Below are 12,152 nucleotides of genomic sequence, written 5' to 3'. Positions count from 1 at the left end.
TACACTGATAATATAAAAAGATTATTACATCGTTAGTGTATGTAATTTAAACCTAAATGTTACATGTTGATTGTGTAAAGGAAGAAAAAGGAAAGAAGTTAATACCCACAAAGTGGGGAACTAAAACCAGAATACTGTATTTTTACGAGAGTAATAGTGTGTTTATTCAGATGGGAGGAAACCAACTTTATAGATCCCTAACTTTAATTGTGAATTTTCCACCTGAATAGACGTGTAGTACCACTTTAATTGTTGCATTAATTTTTTTTAAGAAATTGACATCGATCTTTAACTACAAAGAATATTCTAACACTTTCAGTATAAATGTTATTTAATACTTGCACTTTAAAGAATATGCGTGTTTGATAAAGTTATGTTTTGTGTTACTGTACTGCAAAAATAAATTGCATTTGAAATCAAGTAATATAAAAAAATGCATCTCACTTTTAAGCACAAGTATTATTCGACTTGAATTTGCTGGATATTGCGTGATTTCAAAACCTGGATCACCTTCTAGATTCGAATATTCAATCAAAAAAAACTACTAATATAATAGCCTATTTGGCCAAGCTCCTAAATCAGCTTATTTTAAAAGTATTTTTTTTTTAAAAGTACTTTTCAAAAAAACACTTTTGGCGAAAAGCAGTTTGTGTTTGGCCAATTAATTAAAAAAGCACTTTTGAACAACAATTAGTGTTTGGCCAAGCTTTTAAAAAGTGTTTCTATTTGTATTTTTTCTCAAAAGTACTTTTAAAAAAAGTGCTTTTGGGCAAAAAAGTTAGCTTTTTTTTGACAAGAATCAAGGCTCGCTACTCTCTAAAAGCACTTATTTTCTCCCAAAAGCTTAGCCAAACACCTCACTTTTTTTCAAATAAGCATTTATTGAAAAAATAAGTATTTTTGGTGGAAAAATAAGCTTGGCCAAACAGGCTATAAGAGACTTTTCATATGCTGGAGGCCTCGCATATGAATTACTACAAATATCGGTACTTTGAAAAAGTCATGCGAATGAACAAATATCCTTTACCTCTAATCATGTTTCCTATAATTCGAGCCACGCGAATGAACAAATTTTTGGGTTGCGGTTTTATCGTCCTTACTGAGCTCTAGAATGTTGAATTTCTTCTTAAGTCTAAAAAAGTCAACTTATTGAATTTGAATAAATTATTTATACATCTTCAATGAATTTATTTATAAAATATCCAATTTTGTCATAGTAACCAGGTTGACATTAACTAGAACTCTAGATTCGCTTCAATTCGACAGCAATTCAAATCATTTTTTTGCGTCAATTTCCCTACAAAGTCGTTGGTCTTTAATTTTTGCCCCTCAAATTGTCGGTCTTTTATTTTTACACATCGCTTAAAATAGTAGCCGAAAATACCCCGAGGTTCTGGGTTCGAAACCCCCGCTCAGTAAGAAAAAAAAAATTCGCAAGGCAAGGCTTTCGCGAAACCTTTACCTTAAGGCCTAACATTTTGCCCGAATAGGCCTAATTTTGGGTAAAAGTTTACCTTAAGGCCTCCAAATAGGCCTAATTTTGCTACGAAACTCTGCCTTGAGATTATTTTTTTGACTGAGCAGGTATTTGAACCTAGAATATCGGGGTATTAAGCGAAGGGCAAAAATGAAAGACCAGCAATGAGTCCGGAACAAAAATAATCCATTATAAACCAAAGTGAACCAAAATACCCAAAAAAAAAAAAAAAAAAAAAAATTGGTACAAAAGTACCTTTAGCACAGTATTTTATTGCGCTAAAGCACTTAACCCTGATGGATCCGTTAAGTGCTTTAGAGCAGTAAAATACTGCGCTAAACCAAAGTTTCTCTCTCCTATAGCGCAGTAATTTACTGCGCTATAGGACTCCACCATAAAACCCCTTCGGCTCCACCACTGCTCCAACCATTGGAGGCGATTTGAGGTGGTCCCCACATTTAAAAAAAAAACGTTGTTTTCTATTAATTTTCGTCGGGAAAGTTTAGATTCTTGGTATATTCAAGTCAAGGAGTAAGATTCTAAGCTCGAATTATGGAAAAAAGTGGCGTACAACTCGATTAACACAACTCTACAAAACTCTTCGATTAAGGTTTTCTACTATGAACTTTTGTTATTAATTTGTTATATACATTATATTGTACGTGTGTTTAATATTTAATAGTCATTAAGTTCCAAAAAAAAAATCAAATATCATTTTTTTTTTCTTGGTTTGATCGGGCTGGGCAGTGGCTTTTGCCACTGTTCTGATTTTTTTTTTTGGCAAATTCATTATTTGTTGAATGTGTATGAATTGTTAATTTGTTAAATGTTTATGAATTGTTAAGTTGTTATATGTTTATGCGTTGTTAATTTGTTAATTGTTTATGAATTGTTAATTATTTATGAATTGTTAATTGTTAATGAATTATTATTTTGTTAATTGATTATTTGTTAAATATTGATTATGAATTAATTAGTTGTTAAATATTGGTTATGAATTGAAAGAAGTTGATTTTTAATGAATTATTATTTTGTTAACACTTTGTTTGGATGATTGTTGTGTATTGTTTCATAATGTATCGTATTGTGTTGTACTGCATAGGACCAAATCAGTCGTTACATAAAATAGGACCTTTCGTCGTTACATAACGATTGATTTAACGATACGATATGATAAAATTAAAGTAACAATCAAAGCAAACATCTATAGGTAACAACCATCCAAACAAGTTGTAAATGATTATGAATTGTTAAATCTATATTATTTTAAAAGCATGAATATATATGTTAAATAAAAAAAGATTATCTAAAAAAGAATAGTTAAAGTTCTTCTTTTAAATAAAAAAAGATTATCTAAAAAAGAATAGTTAAAGTTCTTCTTTTCATAAATACATAGGTTAACTATAAAAATGTAAAGTTTGTAGGAAAATATGTGTTCGACGAATATACTCTTTTAGTCTAATTTTATCATATTTGTGTTGGCTATTTGGTCGACTAAAAATATATCACATACTCAAAATAGAGTTCTAAACAAATATTACTGCTGAATTTCGATTCCCAAACTAATTAACTTAAAAGTCTCTACCATCACATAATTCAAAACCCCGTGTCCTTATTATCACATATTAAATTTACTGCACATTTAATATGACAAAAGTTATGTTGAAAATAATTATTTTCTTCCAATATTTGGTTGGAGAGTGAAAATAATTTTTAGAAAAGACTATCTAATCAATATTTATACATTCAAAATAAATATTGTATTCAAGATAATAAGTAGATATTTTTTTTCCAAGTTGCTTATCAATAGCATATAAATAATATTATAAAAATCGACAAGAAATATTCATGCAACGCACCTACATAAAGATTACATACCCCCAAAATATAGTAATTTCCTATTATGTTAATTATGCCATTGTTACTTTATTTATTTGTGAAATTATTTATCCTATGTTAATTATTCACAAGATATAATATAACATAATTCACATATTCCCTACAAATTATTAATTAGTTAATATAATTTCTCCTTCAATTCAAGAATAATGACTAATTTAGTTTGTACAGATCGGACTCTTTCATGGATCTGAATGTTCCCCCGGGGCCCGATGATCACCCGGAGCCCTATGATCACCCGGGGCCCGCTGTTCACCCGAGCACCGATGATAGATCAGTATTGTCTTTGCAAGGCAATCATATGTCAGAGTTATTATGGGCTGGTACAATAGGGATATCAACTAGGCTCCGTCCCCGTAGGCTGTAGAGAGCGTGGACTCTTTTACGCGAGCGCCCCCACACCTCGTGTCTTAGAGATATTGTTTCGAGGCGGCATCTATCGTGGCGTGTTCATTGGTCAGGTACAGCATGATTGGGCGCTCATTACGGCCATGGTTGAGCGGTGGAGGCCGGAGACACATACCTTCCATCTTCGCACTGGTGAGGCCACGATTACACTTCAGGATGTGGAGGTCCTCTTTGGATTGCGGGTAGATGGAGAGCCATTATACACTCGGTACGAGCCTCCTCCTGGTAGGACATGGGCGACGGAGTTGACTAGGCTCACCCACTTCGTGCCTGATGCAGCGGCCCAGATCTTGGGACAGAGTCGGGTTCAGCTTAGTGCACTCTGCACTTATTTGGAGGGTCTGGATCCCATTGTGGACGGCACCCAGCAGGACGTTGTTGATCGGCATGCCCGTTTGTACCTGCTTATTATATTCGGGGGCATATTGTTCCCGAACTCATCGGGTGCCTTTGTCAGCTTATGATATTTGGTTTTCTTGGAGCATCTGGACCGTTTGGGAGACTACAGCTGAGGCGGTGCTGTTTTGGCGTACCTCTACGGATGCCTATGCCGAGCGTCTATTGTCCACGTTAGCGATATTTGTGGATTTTTTGCTCTTCTTCGGATAATATTTTAAGTGTGTGTTCCTTTAATGTAAACAAACCTCTTGAAACGACGACTACAAAATTATATTTTCTAATATCGCTTACAGTTATGGGCGTGGGAGAGGATGCTGCCTTTTCAGCCCGTACCTAGGCATCACCTCGAGATTGACATGCCTTATGCGAGGAGGTGGACAGCGGGTTTTGACCGGGATGTGGATACGCACCACAGTATTCTTCCATTCCGGGACCAGCTTGATCACATGACGGACGATGCGGTAAAACTATTTAACTTTCCATTATTACTTAATTAAACGTCTTTTCTACTTGGTGATCCCTGATTTGTATTTATATGTTGTGCAGCTATTTATATGGACGTCGTACGCTACTATAGTAGATGGTTTGCCGGCCTTTTGCAGGGCAGGTCAGGGGGTTTAGAGGTCGCGGTGTCCGTTGGTACACCTGGACATCGTAGAGGACCACATGCCCGAGCGCGTCTTACAACAGTTTGGGCCTGACGTCCGTCATGAGCTCCGACACTACCAGCGGGACGATCGGGCTGCCGTTGATGATGATTTTCTGGCTTTCATGGCTGTCCAGCTCCACCGTTGGGAGAACAGGTTGGGCACTTTAGCGGTGGTCGGCCATTTGACTCCCATTGAGGATTACATGCGCTGGTATCATCAGATCACACGCCGATTGATCGGCAACCCAGCTTTGCGTCCCTCAAGGGATGTAGGATACTCAGCACTAGCGGAGCAGTACGAGGCATTGGTAAGTTTATCTTATTTAGATTTATTTAATTGCATTAATTGTTAAGTTTTAAAAAATATATATATTTTTTTTTTACTGTTAAACACAAATGCAGCTGGTGGCCCGTACAACGATTACGCATGTTGGGGTTAGAGCATATGCCTTACCCCGGGCTTGCGGGGCTTGCGGCGGAGATGGTACGGATATCCGAGGATGGTATCCGGCAGGCAGGAGAGATTAGGCGCATGCGGGAGCCTGTTCCAGAGGCTGAGTATCAGCCAGCGCCAGGAGGAGGACCTGGTGCTGCCAGAGGAGGAGGTCGTGCTGCCAGAGGACGCCGTGCGCGTAGAGGACGCGATGCTGCTACTAGAGGACCTGGTGGTGGAGGATACTATCTTGTAGATGAGGCAGATGAGGCCGATCCCATTCCAGAGGACGTTCCCCTTCTAGTTCATCCGCAGCCGTTCCAGGCCGGTGGCAGCTTACCTGGGGACTCACCTACGTTTACGCCGGCGCTCCTAGTTGCTGAGATGCCTAGGTCTTCATCACAACTGAGCCAGAATGCATACATGGAGAAGCATGATAACGTCGATTGGGCGACGTTACGCGCTTCATTAGCTGATGAGCGGCCTGTGAGGAATTTAGAGGGAGCCAGGATTCTTGACTTCGATGAGTTTTTTTTTTATCCCGGTTAGTATCTAAAATACTTATTTGTTCATTTAAATTACTTATTTTAAATATATATGTTACTCATTATTTAGTAATATTTTATATTTTAGGATTCGGCGCCAGCGGGTCCACCAGAGCCACCCACTCAGGCGTTTTCTCATGGGCCTGCCGAGCCAGCGGTGTCTTCCCATGTGACTGTCGAGCCACAGGTAAGCTTTTTATTAAAATTAGTTTTATTCAATATAAGGTCAATATTTAAAATACATATTTGATTATTTAAAGTATTTATTTTAAATATGTATGTTACTTATTATTTCGTTTTTTTCAAATTTTAGGATTCAGCGCAAGTGGGTCCACAGAAGCGACCCATTCAGGAGCCTTCTCATCAGCATGCCGAGGAAGAGGTGTCTTCTCATGAGACTATCGAGGCGCAGGTAAGATTTTTACTTAAAATCAATTTTATTCAATATAAGGTAAATATTTATTTAATTTTTATAACCTTTATTTGGACTTCGAACAACATCTCGTCCATGAGACTACATCATATTCCGCACCAGCCCCATCTCAGACGCCTACAGACCCACCTCAGGAGCATACTCAGGCGCCTGTCGATACACAGGTTTGATTATTCAACAAACGTTAATGTATTCAATTGAATAAATAAGAAATGGTACTAATTATTATATATTTTTCAGGTTCATCCTTCGGGGCCTGCGGTGGCGACTCCCGACGAGGAAGAGGTCGAGTTTGCAGACCTAGCTCGGCCTAAGGTCAGAACCAGGGGAAGAGGAGATGATCATGACTTAGAGCGTCCGGTTATTAAGAGGAAAAAGGGCGATGGAGACGATGGCAAGGGCGGTGGGGATGGTATGAGCCTTAGGCCTAGGGATAGCCTCCGGCATACTACATGTGGGACCCACTAGTACATACAATAATCTTGTACAGTTTAAGTAAACATTATATATTTAAAGCGTTTCTATTTATATTTATAAATATTATCTTAGTCTTTATTATTGTTTGTAGTGTTACATCCTAAATTGATAATAAAAAAAAAATGTGACACATTCGAAACAGAGTTAAGCATTAATTTAAAAATAACACGAAACCCTAAAACATAAATATCGTAAATCTAATAACTACAAGTCTTCAAACAAAAAAGGACTTCGAGCACTTTTCGATCACTAAAATGACAATCCAAACTTTTGCGTATCCTTGATGTATTGAGCCTACCTTATTGATCGTACAAATATAAGTAGGGTTTTATATGAAATATTAAAGTTTCGAATTCTCAAAGCATGATTAATATACGGCTAAACTATGTAAAAAATTGTGAAAATGTAATAAGAGGTTGTTTTGGGAAAATGGTGGACTCCTATAGTGCAGTAATTTACTGCGCTATAGGGGAGAGAAACTTTGGTTTAGCGCAGTATTTTATTGCGCTAAAGTACTTAACGGCTCCGTCACGGTTAAGTGCTTTAGCGCAGTAAAAATACTGCGCTAAAGGTACTTTTGTACCAATTTTTTTTTTTTTGGGTATTTTGATTCACTTTGGTTTTTAATGGGTTATTTTTGTTCCGGACTCCAATTTGAGAGACAAAAATTAAAGACCACCCCCGAATAAGGACAATCATGCAAATTGCCATTCAATTTAGTCAAATGTGAGGACTTCATACACAAACTTCACTTGTGGGACTATACTGAGTATATATGTTGTTGTTGTGTGGAGTTCATACGGTTAAACCAAAGAATTAAACTTTTTGGTTATTTGGAAAAACAAAACTACCAAAACACTTCTCCTTCCAAAAATAAATAATAAATAAAGTTTCTATTACTTCATCAGAAAAACATGGTTCTACTTTCTAAGAAACTGTCCTTGAAACAAGATGTCAATAAGCATTTTATTGAAAAGTGCATTCACCTTTCATTTCGCAATCAGAATCACTAAGAAAAGGGAATTTGGGGGAATACAGATGCATGCATCACGTTTTCAATGACAGGATAACATTAACTAGTGAAAGTTGAAATTGACGTTGAAAATCCTAGTCAACAGCTTCCCGTTTTTGAACATCACCAAATAGAATTATCATAAAATAAGATACTTATGAAAAGAACTTTTAACAGTTTTTACCTTTCAACTACTTAGATTACTGAAAGGATCACGTAATCATAACCTTAGATAATTGAACAATCTTCCGTTCTTTCAAAAATTTGCTTTAAAAATATTAGCATGAAGACTATCCTTGTAGTCTCATCGTCAAAGGTTGTCCTCTTGTAACAAACAATGTTATTATATTCACTAGCGTATATCAAAATAATTGTAAGCGTTATCAATATTTAAAGAGGCTAAAATTATAATAACATCATGTTTTAAAGCAGACGAAGTACATTATTACAAATTTCTTTGAGAAGTTCACTTCTTTTATGTATAACATAATAAACTTATGAAAAATACTCCCTTGGTTTCGCCATCTTGTAAAATAAATGTCATATTGGAGTCGAAATACCTTTTTTACTACCAAACTTCCGAAAATTTCAAAACATTATTAATTAAAATAAGTATGATAGACTTTATCTTTTATGTGATTTTAGCTAGTTTATATTTATTTAAATAACAGAATCAATTTGAAATTAGGAAAAAAAGGAAATTGTCAATAGTGTGCTTTGCTTTCCTCTTATGGACGGTTGAGATGAATTTTGTCGGTTTTATATGCTAACGTCGATAAGTAATGTTAATTTATTACATGTTCTATCATCATAGAAATCATAAATCCTTATTTAAAATTTTCAATCTTTCATCTTAAGGAATCAGAACTCGATCCAGTATGCGCCAAAATTCGGTTCAAAAGACAAGAAAGAATTTGACACAAAGACAAATTTGTTTAGGCACTTATATGATTTTACACTTTTTACCAATCATCTATTTAACCACAACTCTTTCAAATCATTTACCTTTTTTTTAAAAAAAAAAAAAAAAAAAAATTCAGGGTAGTAACTATTTTTCCCTCCATTTAACTTTATATGAAAACATTTGGAGAATTGAAAATAATTTTATTCGAACTTATAAATAAAACCTATAATCTTCTATAATTAAAGAATAATCAAGAGATTTGATTTCTCAAATAGTAATGTTACCCCATGAGTTGAAAGAGATGAAGGCTTTCACACAATTTTGTTGTCGGGTTCGCCGTTTGGTAAAGTAAAGTATTTTACCAGTATTTAAATGTGCTTATTTCCCATTTGCAGAAAATATGATTGCAGATGGGCCAGGCGCCAACCGCGGCTTTCGAAAATTTTCTAATTTTTAATACTCTCTCGGATTCACTTTACTTGTAGTTCTACTAAGGGATCGTTTGGTTTGAAAAGAAGTTATGATAGAATAAGTTATGATGGAATAAGTTATATTAGAATTAGTTATGTTGGGCTAAGTTGTCCTGAAATTATTTCTTATTACTTGTTTGGTTTTTTATGTTAAAAAGTAACTTCCATTTCATAATTTCTAAAAAAAAAATTATTTGTTTACAAAATACCTTCCACCTTATGTAGTAAAAAAAGGTTTGAGGGACCTCAGAGCTATTTTGTCATTTTCATTGTTTTATCAGGGTTAACTTATCCAGGCACTATTTTTAATCATGTGATAACTTATCCCAAGATTAGTAATCAAATAAGGAATATATTAGTACTAAATTTTTAGCTCAGGATTATTTTTCCTTATCTAACATATATACCAAGCGACCTAGGGTGTGTTTGGTCATTCGACTAAAGGTGTGTTTGGTATGATGAAAAATATTTTCCGATTTTCTCTTATTTGGTTACATTTGAGATCTTGAAAAATGTTTTTCTCAAAATAGGAGAAAACGTTCTCCATTAAAATTTGAGGGAAAACATTTTTCGAATTAATAAAAAGACACCAACGCATTCCCAAATCCCAACCTATCCCCGCATGCTCCATCCCCACAACCCCCAACTCCACCCCACAAGACACACCCGCATGCCCAACCCCACCTCTCCCACCACCCCAAACCACTCGTAGTTTTTTATCCACAGATTTCTGCTATTACCAGTTGTTTCTCGTGCTTCGGTTATCACTTCATTTCGCTTTATTTTACTCTAAATGCTATGTTACACTTTCTCTATTAGTGCTCTATCTTTTGACTTTTGTATGTCTTCTTCAATGCTTGTCTTATTATGTGTCAGCGAAGCTGCCATCTTTTAAATAACCTTTCTATCTCCACAAGATAAGGATAAGATTTGCGTACACTCTACCCTCCTCAGATTCCACTTATGATATGCTGAGTATATTGTTGTTATAATCTAATTATCAGTGCTATTTTAACCAGAACTCTTTCAAATCATGTAATACCTTATTTTTCTGAGAGAACTCATTTTACTTTACAAGAAATATTCAGAGTCAAAAAAATCAAAGTATTTAATTTTTGAAAAAATTGAATATAAATTTTCATAACTTTTCTAAAAATAAAATTTATAATACTATTTAAAATACTTAATATATTATAATTAAAGAATAATCTATTTGATTTCTCAGATAATAATGCTACCGCATAAGTCGAAAATACAAGAAGCAACAGTGAGGAGCTTCACGTGTCTGTTTCATGGGCTTTCAAAGTAAATTGACCGTTTTGCCCTTCATATTTAAATTTATCTTATTGTTTCTCTTTGTGTAATTTGTAAATATTTCAACTTTTGGGGCCTTTATATACCCTCAAAAGATGATGTCAGCTATACGTTTATCTATTTTACTCTGCCTTGTCAAGCTGTGGGTCCCACCACTGTTGAACTTGGCACTTTTTCCTTTAAGCTGCCAAGTGACAAACTTGAGCACAAAATCTATGGTCCCCATGCATATATTAAATTGCTTCTGTAGTCCTTTTGCTTCCTTAAATTCTAATTATAGCTAGGGGTGTTAATGGGACGGTTCGGTCGGTTATTTTAAAAAAATTATACCATCCCAATTCTTCAGTTATTTTATTTTGTATAACCAAAATTAGACTTTTTGAGACCGTTCCATCATCTCAGTTTTTCTTGGGTATCGGTACGGTTCGGTTAATTTTCGATTATTTTAGTTTTAAAGTGTCACCTAAGAATACATCACCATTAAAATGTAACGACACAGACCTCCACAAACCTATTTATAGTACGCCATCAAATAAAGCTTCTATTTGTTTCTTATGAAATATTTAATGTAAAAGCTATTTAAAAAACTAGACAAAGTAATTAAACTGAAATGTGTTATATCAAGTAGCAAGACAACAACGATGGCATCATCGCGATGTGAATCCTCACTGATTGACCAGGGAGAAGAATAACTTCCCAAAGACAATAATGTTGAATTGAGCCAAAACAAACATTAGCTTATAGGCCACAAAAATCGCAGCTTGAATTTGATACATATACATCAAACAACATAGTAAAGAAGACCAAGATGGATGTGAACTTCTGTTGGTGCTAACTATAACCAAAACTGCCTACTTAAATCATCTAATTCTATGACCGTATGACTATGTATATGAGGTATCCTTTTGAAACTAAATCCAATCAACTAAAGGCCCAAAATTTAGTGGCCAAAATTCCTTTTTATATTTGAAACAGAACTTATAAAAATATATTTTATATATTCAATTTAACATATTTGTAATATATAAAATATATTTCATACACGTAAGGGTATTCGGTTCGGTTGGGGAATTTTTTGATTTTTTGTATAAATTAAAAACACCACCCTAATTGTTCGGAACGGTTATAAGCTTAAATAAAAATTCACGGTTTTATTAAAAAAACACTATAAATCGGTTCGATATGGTTAGGTTCGGTCGGTTCGATCGTTTTTTCATATTTTTTTGACACCCCTAATTATAGCCCTTATTTGTGTAATTTGCTGGTATGTACATATTTAAAGTATTAATTTGTAAAAAGTATGGTACGCTATTCAATTAAGCAGCTACTCCAACTTGAAGGAACGAAGGTAAAAACATTCTAATCCCTTTATTTATGTTGCATAGCAATACAAAGAAATATTTCTAATAATTTAATATTCCGCTAAAAATACTTAGATTAATTTTAAAATTTCACAAAAATTGATGCATCGATCTATCCCATTATATTTGGCACGGTTGCCATAAGGAGATTGTAAACAATTTCATTATGAATTTTAAATTTATTTTATTAATTTTCATCAGAAAAGTTATGGAATTTGAAGTTTGAAATTTACAATAAAAATTAAATAGCTTTGACCCAATGAGAGGTGATCGCACTTCAATAACTTAATGTTGAATTTAATTATTTCCTGCAACTGAACATAAGAAATAAAATTTTAAACAAATATATGGCTACCGACAACATATATTTT

At 34.5% G+C, this 12,152-nt stretch overlaps 1 protein-coding gene across 1 annotated transcript in view; it reads right to left on the bottom strand.

Annotated features, from left to right (window-relative positions):
- Nucleotides 1–12,152, bottom strand: part of LOC132049478 (uncharacterized) — an 86,888-nt gene that overhangs the window by 26,861 nt on the left and 47,875 nt on the right. The window lies entirely within an intron of this gene.

This window comes from Lycium ferocissimum, chromosome 3 (genome assembly GCF_029784015.1).
Source record: "Lycium ferocissimum isolate CSIRO_LF1 chromosome 3, AGI_CSIRO_Lferr_CH_V1, whole genome shotgun sequence".
Classification (NCBI taxonomy): Eukaryota; Viridiplantae; Streptophyta; class Magnoliopsida; order Solanales; family Solanaceae; genus Lycium; species Lycium ferocissimum.
The sequence above is the reverse complement of the archived record's forward strand: the minus strand, read 5'-3'. Positions and strand labels throughout refer to the sequence as shown.